This window comes from Chinchilla lanigera, unplaced genomic scaffold (genome assembly GCF_000276665.1).
Source record: "Chinchilla lanigera isolate Chin_1 unplaced genomic scaffold, ChiLan1.0 scaffold00125, whole genome shotgun sequence".
NCBI classification, from domain to species: Eukaryota; Metazoa; Chordata; class Mammalia; order Rodentia; family Chinchillidae; genus Chinchilla; species Chinchilla lanigera.
In genome coordinates this window covers 3334586-3348244 of record NW_004955526.1, presented here as the reverse complement: position 1 = coordinate 3348244, position 13659 = coordinate 3334586, and positions in this window count along the sequence as shown.

The following is a 13659-nucleotide window of genomic DNA, read 5'->3' as shown; positions in this document are numbered from 1 at the left end:
CTCTAGAGACGGCTTGCTTTATGGTTCATAAATGGTGCCTTTAAGCTATTTCCTACCATGGTAAAAGTGATAGAGGATCCTCACTTTCCCATTTTATGAGGACACTAATCCCATTCACAAGGGCTGCACTCCATGATGTAATCAGTTTCAAATGTAATCAGTTTCCCCTTATATTGGGCATTAGGTTTCAACATATGAATTTGGAAATGGATACAAACATTCAGATTATAGTAATAAATCTGGATCATTGGTAAAGTGGGAATAATGATACCTACCTAACTCATGTAGCTGTTGATATAACTACATGAATGCATAGGACCTGCATACAAAAATGTTCAAAGATGAGATTTCACATTTTCTTTCTCTCTACCCTACATGTGTGAACAGAAAACAATCCAGTAGTATCTTTTGTGTGTGTGTGACTGCAGGGCCATGGGGCCCTTGCTTTGCACACAGATTTTTGCCAGACAGTAGAAAGGGAAAACACCCTCCTGGCGGTGTGTCTCAGAGAATTCAGAAAAAAGCAGGGGCCCTAGGGCTCCTGATTACAGTCCTTAGCTGTAATCATTCAATTACACCCTTTTATGTTTTATTTTACTGCATCTGAAAGGAACAGGGATATCTGGATATCTAATAGCTACGTTTACTGGGAGGTGAGCTGCTAAAAATAGTCCTACAATCTGTGGGAAGGGTTCCAGGAAATGCTTGACTTGTTTGAGCAGAACTGCAGCATCTGTTAATCAAGCCTTCATCTGAATCACTTACCCATGCAGCTTTCAGAGAGCAGAGGGCATGGGCCTTGCTTTTATCAAGTGGAATAGACAGAATAGTAGAATCTTAAAGGAATATAATGTTAAGAGGAAACTGAAGATGAGTATTGAGTCATTTGTAAAACTTGTACCAGAATTATTTTTAGTCAATTTAAGTTTGGAATTGATATTTAAAATATCACACCACTATCACCACAAGTGAGAGCAACTTGTAATTGTTCTTGTGAGAATGAGATTGTCCCTTGAATTCCAGGCCCTTGGTGATGACGTGCATTTTCACCCCACACCTAAGGATGGAGAGGCAGAGGACCCATACCTTTGCTAGAAATTAAATATGGTAAAATATCTTTAAAATTCACAGGTGGGTTCTTCTGTCTACATTTCAGAACACTTACATAGAAAATGCCCAGGTTTTTTGCAATTCTTACAAAGGGCAGAGACAAAGCCTGATTAGATGAATTTTCATTGTCAGAGTTTTTGAGTCTGGCATTTTCCTTGAGTTTAAATGTTACATTACTAAATGTTGAATATAGTTTAATGCCACTACTTTTTTCTCATTTGAATTAAAGTCAGTTATTAAAAGGTCAAACATCACAAATGATTCTCAGGAAAGAATACTACGGACATGAAACACAATGCACACACAGTGAGCATTTTCTTAAAAAAAAAAATGTAGCATGCATTTGTAGGTTACACCAAAAACTAACTAATAAAAGTCCAAAGTTAAATTAGTAATTTGTTTTGAACTTCAGCATAATAAATAAAAACACACCACCACCTGAAATTAAGATAGAGCATAGTTATTCATCTGCTGAAAGCACAACATTAAGGTGTTTTTTAAAGATTAATTTAAGGAGTGATTCAGAATGTAGCAAAGATGTTTTATAAAGAACGTTTGACAAAACAAATGGTAGATTGAACGAAGGAGATATTTGCTGAAGTAGTACATGACAAACATTGCCATGAGGAAATGAGCACCTTCACATGTTCTTAGCACTATTTGGAAGTGGGAATTGAGCTCACCTCCTTCAATTTGCTCCACATTGTTTATTTCTCTAAAGGATGGGAGGTAGTGCTCTGACAAAAATCTTTCAGTCGGCTGTTAATGAATCACTTGTGGTCAGGTTCACAGACAAAAGCCTTTTTATTGACTGAGCTGGGTCAGGTTTCCAGGCTTTCCCTGTTCTCTTCCCATGGAGACAAAACAAGGCACAAGAGGAGTGTTGTGGGGCTGCACATCACTGCAGGTTTTTTCAAAAGAAGCAGGAATCAAGAAAGTTGCTTTAAGGATGGATCTGTGTCCAGATTACCAAGAACATTCAATGCGCTAGTTCAGTCTTTATTCCTTTGAGAAGCAGCATTGTCTGTCCAACCGGAATGTCATCTTTGGGGAAGAGATGGAAGTAAACAGGACTGGGACCTAGGATTTCTCTCTTCCCTCACTGGGCATGTGATCCACAGGTCCTCTCTCCCCCTTTCTGTCAAATGATTGGTAACCAGGCCTCTGCTGAGGTCCTTTCCTATTAATTATTAATCCTATCTGTATTTCCTGCCATATGTGTATGTGTGTTTTCAGGTCAGATAGTTATTTATATATCGGTAAAAATTAAAAACTTATTTATAACAAAGAAATTTCACAATTCAAAACAATTTTCCTTGTCATTTTTTATTTTGTGATAGTTTCATGAATCACATTTTACCACTTTCCTTGAGGTTACAATTTTAATAATATTCAGAGAGGAGGTGGGAATTTGTACAGTTCATTGTGTGCCAAATGTCACAAAAGAATAAACACAGCTACAAAAATGAAAAGTGATGGGGGAAACAAAACACGATGAGGTCAAGGAAGGAAGGAATTTCTTGAGCAACACCATACATGCTGGAAAGTTAGGAAGCAGGTTGATGTATACGGGCGTGTACATGAACATGTGTGCAGACAAGGTGGTGTGGTACAGGCACAGCCGAAGAAGTGATGAGAGGTAACATGAGTGTGGTTTTTGTGTGTATTTTAAATGCATTATTCTTCCAAAAACTAAAATGTGACTAGCTAAATAAGTGCTGCTAAGACAGGATATAGAACTTGTAATACTGTGAAAGCGCTGCAAATAATCTTGAGGAAAATCTAAGATTATTTTACACATTAAATTATTAAATAAGATTGAGTTTTATTTTCTTTCATCTTTGTTATGCAAAATTCACTTAGAAGTGATTAGGACTCATGTGTGTGTGTGTGTGTGTGTGTGTGTGTGTGTGTGTGTGTCTAGTTGTGGTCTTATGGCTAATGTCCTGAATTGAATCAAATTGTTTCATGGTCATTTTGAGCATGGGGAACAGCCAAAAGTCAGGGGGTGCCAGATCCAGTGAAAAAGGTGGTTAGAATATACCATAATGATTTTGCCAGCCTGCCTCTCCACTGATTGGCACTTGGCAGCAGCATTTAGTATATTTGACTATACCTTATAGAGACATTCAGGAAAGAGGATATCTAGAGCTACTTTAAAAAGTGGCAAGAATAGTGGGAAATGTGTACTGGAAGCAAAAATGTGTATTTTGAAATGGATTATTGACAGTGTGTCTTTTACCATGATATATCTTTTGTTCGTTTGTTGGTTGGTTGGTTCGCTGGTTGATTGGTTTGTTGGTTGGTTGCTTTTTTGTATGTTTGAGTCAAGGTCTGCCTATGTAGTCCAGGCTGGCTCTGAACTCACTGTGTAGCCCAGGCTGGCCTCAAACTTGGAGCAATCCTCTGCCTCAGCCTCCCAAGTGCTAGGATTATAGGCATGGGCTGTCACGCCCAGCTAAATATTTTTATTTAAACACACACTGTATATTATATTCACCCCTTGAAAGTATGTATCATAACCTAAGTTTTCATTAAATTGCTAAAAAATTGTTTAAAATTGAAAATTGCCCTCAAGTCCTTTTGATATGGAAAAGCATTGCATTCTAAGGGAAATATGAAACTGAGCACACTGTGATTTTAATTTGATGTTTAAGTTATTGCAATAAAATCCCAGGCACTGGTATCCACACAGCTTAACAATCAACCTAAGACTTTCAGTCAGGTCCATAATAACTCCTCTGCCAAGGAGGGGTGATGGGGCAGCCCCTGCATGGAGGGCCCATAGAAGAGACTTCTTGCTCCTGCTCCACCCCTTACTGTGTTGCTGAAAACACGATTCTGGCTCCATCTCCCCACTTTCTAATTACCTGGTCTGTAAAATTGTGGTAAACAAACATCACAAAAAACAGAGAACCTGATCAAGAGTTAGCTGAGCTCATTTCTAGCCTGAAGATCTAGTGGATATATCAATTCATGACTAAATCACACTGAAATTTTAGTTTCTAAAGCAATGAGAGGTACACACACACACACACACACACACACACACACACACACACACACACAGTGACCCAGCCCAGGCACTCCCCACATCCCTTCAGATTCCCTCCCTCTCAGTTGCAAGCACACTTGCAAAGGTTCTCTCCCAGCGGTTGCCAAGTAACCATAGTGACCTACAGGCTGCCCCACCCCCACCGCATCTCTCTCTCACATAGTACTCACTGCTCCTAAACACAGCTAAGATTATACCATTCCAGTGTCTCAAAGTTGTAAACTTCAGATTTCATTTACAAGCAAGGCTCTCCATAATCTAATCACGTTTCTTTTTCAGTTTGACCACATTGTTTCTTGATCCACACAAATTCTTGATTCCAAACTATCTCAGCCACTAGCGTCAGGAAGAGTAAGATGTTCTATAGCTGGGACCCTTTTCACAGCGTTCTCCCGCCCACTCTCCCTCTGTGCAGAGTCGGAGAAGTCCTCTCCCACTAGGCGATCTTACTCATGCTTAATGTTGGTGCAAATCCTACCACTTCAACCTATTTCTCTTCCCCTTGAACTCTATTGGTAAATCATATCATTATTCCTATGGATTTCTACATTTTTCTTGATGATTTTGCTGACTAAGGACTCATGCTTCATCCCCTAAGTGGTCCCTAAAGTTCTTGAAGACTCGACTCTAGACTTGTCTTCCTCTAGCTCCTGCACAGTTACCCAGGCATTTTGGCAGGGGGCAGTGGGGAGAAGGGGCCTTTTTGAGTAATATAAAAAGGGCTAAAGTCTGTCCATTCTATTGATGCCATGCCTACATTCAAAATCAAATCGTCCTCCAATGTGAGCATTTCTTATTTGTAGACTACGATTCTCATTGCATGAAATATGCTTATTTGACAAAGTGTAAAAATGTATAGAAATCCAAAATAATTGTGTTATTTATCTTAATGTGTTAATATCCTTCCGAGTCCTTTCATTTACAAAGATCAATAAAATAGTAGAAGTAAAATCAAGAGTCATCTTAATTTCTTTCAAAGATACTAAACAGAATTCTAATCTTTGGTCATAGTATATTCTACAATTATTTTCATTGCCAAAAACTTGAACATTTTTTCTTTCCTTTATTGTCTCTTTAGCCAAAATATTCTTCCTTGTGGTTTAAAATTAAAATCTATTTACAATTTATACAGCACTGACTCTGAAAAAAATAAGATAAAATCTGAATAGTCTTAAGAATGACATTATTCAGATATGATTATGGACAACGGTCACAAGTTGAGCAAATTGAGAACTATTTGTAAAGCTTAGTTCTCACATCCTTAATTTTTCACATAATAAAGTGATGGATCTATTTTAAGAAATCTAAAAGTCTTAAGTTATAGGAATCTATCACATACTTGAGTCATGCTTTGTTATAATCCACCTTATGTTTTCATTATATTTTATTTTCTAAGAAAAGGAAAACAGAAACCTAATGAGACACCAGAGAGAGCAAAAAGGCGATTTTCCTTGCTTTTCCTCAGTGAGTTTTCTTATGGAGAATATTTTCTTTCTCTGAGGCCTCTGCTAAAGGCCTGAAGAGAGGGAGAGCTCTCCGGCCTTCAGTAATTCCCATGGCTTGAATAATCACACTTTCTGCATTTTGGATTCTCCAAGTCTGACCCTCAGAGACTCAGGAAGAAGATGTCTGTGGAAACTCCCCTCTTCTAGTACTTTAAAGACCCCTTTTGCTTGATATTTTGAATGCTTCTTAATGATAATTGTTTTTGCACTAAAAGTTCTTCAGTAATGAACTTTTAAAAATAAATGTCCATTTCTTCTTTCTTTGGGCACCATCAGTTCTTTTCTTTTGGTGCCTGAAGCTGTGCTTGGGAATTTACCAACAGGTGTGTTTTAAGCACAGCATGGCACACAGCATCTGGGGAAAAGCCTGTCTGTGCAAACACTCAGGAATTTAGAAACCCCCCACCGTCTTAGCCCTGAGTCCTCCAGCAGCACTGAGAGCTGGAAGTGGTAGGTGCTGTCACAGAGGGAAGTCACCCCTTTATAGAGACAGAATGCCTAAAGCCTGCTACTGAACAGCGTACTAATCCATGCCTTCTGAAATACTCGCTGAAAACACCTTCAGCTGTCTTCAGTGGTCCCCAAATTGCCTAAGGAGGTAATAATACCTCTTCAGGGTGGTGGTATAAGTTTTAGCTTAGAAGCTTGATTTTTCTAGGGCACTATTATGAACCCAAAGATCAGTATCTCATATTTAAGAGGCATTCATTCTAAATAACTTTTTGGAAATTATTTAAATTTAACTCTCTTCTGGAGTTAGGCAGGAAGAGTCTTTTCATAGTTACTTAGCCAATGACTTCTGCGGGAAAATGTGGCTCTTCTGTTATCTGGATCCTGTAATCTTACTGGATGAGTCACTCTTAACACATGGCTCTTCAGTAAGCTAGCCCACATTCTCAATGTGGTTTCACGGTCCCTAAGATGACCCCATACAAAAAGTAGAGTATATACAAGCTAGGTCCCCTCACAGAAGAATTCATGGCAACTGTTAGCTTATTAACGTCTTGAGAATCATAGTGGTACCAAAATATGATGGTACAACAGTGTTTCCCAAACTTATTTGGCCATGAAATTCTTATTCCATTTTGTATCCATGATGGTGTTTCTCAGAAAACAGTTCTATAAACTTTGGGTTAAGGATTTGCCTATAAAAAAAAAAAAAAAAAAAAAGAAAACCACTTTTAGTCATGTTCCTCATGGCTGGGACACAACACCCAACACCCACGAGTTAAAGAAGAGGCTTATTTTAGCTCAAAGTTCAGTCCATAGTCAGCTGTCTCCAAGGCAGAATGGCAGGTGGAAGTTTCTCAAGGAGAAGGCTGCTCATGTCGTGGTGGCCAAGGAGCAGAGAGAGAAGGGAAGACACAGGGTGTGAGATACAGCCCTTGAGGTCACCCCTTCAGTGATCCACCTCCTCCAACTGGCCCTACCTCCTGACAGCACATTTAACTTTGAACTCATCCATGGATTAATCTACTGATATATACAGCAACCTCATATTGTATAGAGCACCCTCTCACCACCTCTCCCAAGCCTCTGAGTGTGTGAGTCTTTGGGGGGACATTCCACATCCACACCACAGCAAAACCTAAATAATCTTTGCCACATGAACTATGATTGAAAGAAATAACCCTTTCGTTTTTACCTTATGGTCATTTTATATTTGTTAACTACAGGTTTCCCATCCATATGTCTGAAGTTCTGGTCAAAGGGACTCTAAATACACATCATTCCTTTCAGTCTATTTTAGAGAACTGTGTGATAAAAGTGTTACTGAATATTGCATATAGTTTCTGGAAACTATAAGGGAGACACAAGAGTTTGGTTTATGTATACAAACACATATACACACACATGTGCATGCACACACACACACACACACACACACACATTCTGTCCCATTGCAATTTTTATGGTATATTGATAGTAAGTCAACAGAACATACGCTGGAAAACTGGAAAAGCTTTTCAGATCAATCACTGGAACTTGCATGGAAATGACTGAAGCTACACTTCATTAAATATTTAAGGTTCCAAACAAATGATTAAAAAGTAAGATCTTCTACACAAAACTGCAATGGAGAGATTTTGAATTTTTAAAAAAGATAGTAGAAAACAAGAACTACAGACTAAGTGCTGTTTTCTTCCTTGATGTGTTCTGGAATAATAGCAATTACTTCTAGTTACATAAAGCACAAGATAAAGCATAACTGCATAAGCAGTTTTGATAAGTCACCTGAGTTTCATTAAAAAAACACAAAATAGGAATTGGAAACTCTCCTCTGAAGGGAGTGGAGGAGACAGAAGTAACAGCACAGAAGTGCTTTGGAATATGGTGCCGGAAGTCCCAGGGCCGGTGATCTCACCATTGTCACCAATGTCAACTTGTAGTCAGAAAACGGGGAGTCCACACTCTGCAATACAGAAACAACTCAGAAAGCCTTGTTTGCTTGAATTCTTAAGAAGCTTCCAAAGTGTCTAGTCAGTCATATTTCCCACAGTAAAGTTTTGCTTTCAGGAGGTTTACTGCGTAGGAGTCAAAGAAGGCGCACAGGATATATGTAGTTTTTGATCATGGCTTACATGCTGTTTAAGCCTGAACCTTTATTATTCACTGAGTAGCTTACTTGCCCAAAAAACAAAGTGGACAGAGTCTGTTTTTCCAGAGTTAGACCCTATTACTTTGCTTTGAAGAGAAATGATGGTAAGGATTTGGACCTGTGAGCTTCGCTACTTTCCTTCCTTCTTATGTTTGGTGATATTTTAATTCCAGATGAACATTCCTGAGAGATAATCTGTTTTTCTAGGCCATCAGTATCCAACCATTAGCCTAATTGCCATGTCAGGATAGCATCTCTAGACTTCACAGAGGACAGCAACTGAAAGAAGTACAGGGCAAGAGAGTGCAGGAGCAAAACACACACGACAGATACGAGCGGCATCTGGAACAAGAAGATGGAGAAAATGCTGCTGTGATGTGGATCAGGGCCAGAGTTAATTTAAACTAAGAGGTATGACAGACATTGTGAAATGATAGGAAAACACTCAAGGGTAAAGGGCAACTGGGATGTGGGAAAAGAGAAGGGAAAGAAGGAGAAATTTTGTATGTACGTACATACAGGATAGTTAACATGGTTGTTCTTCTGTCTTCTATTTCTATGCTGAAAGAAACTGTCAATGAGTCCTCGATTGATCAATATTGCATGTCTCTATCTGTTTTTACGAGAACACTTTGAAGATATCAATATGTAATACAACAAGCATTGTTAATTTCCTACCACTTTGTTTAAGACTCTGTATTGTCTGTACTGTTGTTTTGCTATTTTGTAAAAGGTTGTCTGTCTGTTAATGTTTTCCTCCTTTTATTTTTAAAATAAAAAATGAATAAAAATGAGAGAATATATTTCAGATAATGTAAGTATGTCTCATAATTTAAAAGAAAAGAAAGGCCACAAGAGAGACAGACTTTTCCTTGGGCCTATTTCACATGAATTCATTAAGTGGAAGGAAATGAGCCTATGGAAAAAGGCAGGCCCATATAACTGGGTGGAGCATTGTGCACTTCTGTGCCTATCACCAGAACCTGAGAAAGCAGGATGATTGTTACTCAGGGTGATAGCTCACTCAGAAGCTGAAAAAAGCTGGACTTGACAGACAGGGCTGGGATCGCACGTCTGGCAATGATATCAGCTAGATGTAAAGCAAAGATCTAGATTTGTAGAGAGCGGTAAATTATAATTTGAATGGCCAATGCTTATTTAGTGCCTTTTGTATTTAAAATCCCACCCCTGTCATTGCCTCATTTGAGGCTCAGCAAACCCCTTTGAGGGGCTTCTGTCCCCAGTAACCCAGGTTTGCCTGGTGGAGTCTTCTATTCACTATCCCAAACTATTTCCAGCAGAGTCATTTGAATCCCCCCCACAATCAAGCATTATAGGATCCAGTCTTTATGAGATGATTTGACTCTCATACCTAGAAATACCACAGGAATTCTTGATTAAACTCTATGTCCCAATGTTGCATTCATAAAATATTGTTTTGATTTCACAACTGAGAGGACTGGAGACCAGAGACATTAGGGGTTTCACACAAAACAGCACATCCATAAGTGCAACCAGAGGTTTGTATGATTGATTCTAGAACCACTTCTCTTGCACCATGCATTTTTTATGGACTCCCTGTGTATGTGGTCCAGTTAGTGAAAGTACCTACCCTTAGAAAACTCTCATAAAATATGTACTGAGGGAGTGAAAATATAGAGAAGCTCTTGGTAGTTTCTCTGGGTCATCTCTAAAAAATAGGAAAGGAGACTGTCTTTCATGACCTGAGTGTATGGGCCTGAATTTGTGTTGAGTAGAGAGTGGGGGTGCAGCCTGGTGTGAAGAGTTTCCATTCAGTATGACCCAGACTGCTGCGCTGTACTGTGGATGCTATGATGTCAGCTCATGAGCTAACATAATATCCCAAATCTGGCCTTCCCATGCACACATCAATAAAAGCCCTGCAAGCCTCCTTTAAATATTTCTGGGAGTCTGAGGAGTTATGTTAGGTGTGTGTATCTTTAATAATCCTTGGGCTCTACAACATTCCTTTTCACGCTTTTACACCCCTTAACTAGATGATACTTAGTGACCGCTGCTCTAAGTATCTTCAGTGCATCTCGAGGTAGGCCGTGCCTCATGCAGCACTGCTTACAAGGTGGTGCCAGAGCATGTCGCTGTCCCACAGAGTAAGCAGCTCATCCCAGCCCAAACCACAGCACACTAAGTCAACACAGATCCTTCTGTCTGTTCCTCTCATGTTCCTGTAGAGACTCTCCAGTTTTACTCCACTTCAGAACACCCGTGTGAACAGCAGGGAGGTCAGGGATAAAAGAGTCTAAGGCTGAAAGCTCCAGCCTCCCTTTCACCCAAGAGAATCCATGAGCAAATCAGCTTGGCCCAGCAACTCTTTAACCCCATGAGAAAAACTCAGATACACTTACTTGCAGCCTAACTTTGAGTTTCATTTTAACTATTTTACCCTGAAAATGTTCAGGGCACTGTGTTTTACACCGCTCTCCATCCCAGGTAGAAACTTCCTCTAGAGATGGACCTGCCCTTCATCAGTAGGCTCTAAACAGAGCCAGGCCCCACTCTCAACCAGGACTTAGAAAATCTGCAGAGCATTTAGAAAGATGTTAAAGGGTGATTAAACATTTGAAGCCCTGGGAAACTGTGGAAAGTGAAAGCCATGGTGTTCCTGGCAGTATTCAAGTAGGGAAAGAATGTGGATTAATAGAACCAAGGAGCACTATATATAAACCCCACTTTTGTCCTAAGAAACTGTGACCATAAGAATTCTTATTATTTTCTGAGTCCTTCAGAGCTTATAAATTATCCGTGTTGCCCAATACATAATAGAAGATATGAGAAGCGATGGCAATGAAAATGTATAAATATCCATTTGTGTTGAATCATAATTAAAGGAACATTGGCCCTTAAAGTTTGAAATGTTTAAGAACTAAAACTCTCGTATTATGGAGTAATAGAAACAATGTCCCATCTTCTACCCAAATACGTCTGCGACTCCTAAACTGAAAGGGTCTTGAAATACAGAAATGTTAAGATTGAGCACATTGATTTTCCTACATCAAATATTTCTTTGCCTCTACCTTTAGTACCTTTGTGCTGTAAATCCACATGGAAACACATAATTATCCTGCATGACAATTTAAAATTAGCAACCTAAGTTTAAAATTAACAAGCATTTCTTTCTGCATTCTGAGTTGAACTATGCCATATTTTCACCACTGTGGAACAGAGTGAGAAAGAATATGTGTTTATATGTAGTTCACACGCATGCACACACACGTACACACACACACATCCAAATGTACCTATAAGTATGTACACACCTCGGTGGTAAAACTTCATATTAAAGCAGAAAGAAAGTCCCATTGTACCGGATCAATATTTTTCTTAAACGACCCTTTAAAGTGAATGGTTTTGTTGTGTGAAGTTTACCTTTTATTTATAAGGTACATTTTGTATTTTAAAGACAGCATAAAGAAACTCCCATAAAGATGAAACACTGTTCTTGCTACATATAACTAAAATCTTTTGTTTGAAATATTTCAAGGAAGTGGCAGTTAGTACAGGTATCATGTTATATATAAATATATGCAAGTATATTTTCTGGAATGAATAATACTGGAAATTAGACAACTGTCCCGGGTTGTTGACAAATTAATAGGATAAACTGTAGAGATCATATTACCCTGCTGTGAGCTGACAGAACAGAAGGCATCTGTATCCAGCGAGGATCCCAGCATGTTTCTGCCCCTCTAGAAGAATCAATTGATGTATAACACACAGTACACCATGACCTAGGCCTCGGTGCACTCCTGCCCTCCCCTATACACTTACCACTTTATAATTTGAGGGTCATATAAAAATATGTAAACCAGGATGAATATTCTGGGCATAAATAAATATGATTTAAAATATAAATAGTCTGGGTCCAACTGTAAAACCCAAATTTATAAATTTATATCTCTATGTAAAGATGGATTTCATAAAGCTAATCATTTTCAGGAATAAATTTAAAGAAAGAAGTGAGCAGTTTTTCCTAAAGCTCTTCAGAACTTTTATGGTTATGATATAAATTTTAAATTGAATTTTGGAAGAGTTTGCAATCCATAAAATGCCCATGGCATTTCCAGAAACAGTTTTTAAATTGCTGAATATAAGTTGAATATGCATTTATCCATTTCTCAGTGGAGAATTCCTCTTGTTACTAGACTGAGAAAAGGCACTAAAATATTCAGCTGCCTGGGAAAGTCTTTCTAATAAAGGATGCAGCTATAACTGCTACTCACCCAGTAAATGCCTTACACAAGGACCTCTCCAAAAACTCTCCTCCCATTAACCATGATAAAAATTTCTCCACTGAACTGCAAATGAATGAAAACTGAGACACCTCAAAGTGGTTAAAATAATCAAAGAGCAGATCTTCATTGCTACTTCTCTGAAAGCTTGCATTAACCAATTCACTCCACTCTGCATTTACTTTGCACTTTCTCAGGTCATTTTCTTTTGGAATTTTGCTAGTTGAGAGCAATAGAGTCCCAAGAGTGTCATTTGAAGGTGCTACAGAAAGCTGGCAGTGTTCCCTAATGATCCAGAACCCATGTAGTTTTGAAAGGTGCTCTTAGAAGAAGACTGAGCATCTCACTGAGGGACTGTAGGGAAAAGCCTAATGTTACATTCTGCATTCTTACCTGATATATTACAGAGATTCAGGACCCAAACCACAATTATGGGTGATCTCAGGTGATCCCAAGAGCACAGACAGTGAAAATCACATGATAACCTCAAATTTTCACTTAAATCACTGATTTGAGATTTTCAATAAAGCCATTAAGCCTATAAAATAAAAAAATAAAATAAAATAAAGTAAAATTCATCCTTGAGTTGCTAAAGGGGAAAAGGACAATAAATGTGAAAAAAAAACCTAAAAAAATCTATATCTGGGAAATCAAGTTCTGAATAGCAAGATGAAGGTAGATCTGCCCATGGTATAAGAAGTATTTTTTCTTATTAAAATATTAATATTCAGTGACATAAGAGCATTATATCTGCTAGTTCACTACCCTAAAACCTAAAAGACATGTCAGTAATATTAGTTACTTCTTAGTTGAACATAGCTCAACTTTGGATCTCAGTGCTTTGCAAAATAAAAGTCAAATAGGTTAATATTTAGGTCCAATTTATTAAGAAAACTATTTTAATAAATAGCCTCACCACAACCACTTGAGGCTTCATGCCTCTTGATAAAATGTAGGTGAAGAATTCTCTAATTGCTTTCACTCACAGTCATCTCTTTCCACTTCTGAAGTCATTAGTGGCTTTCCTTGACACTTTTGCCCACACTGTTATTGGGTAACATTTTTTATATTTTTCCTTAAATTTTTACTTGATTTTCTTTGTGCCATGCTTTTCCCATTATA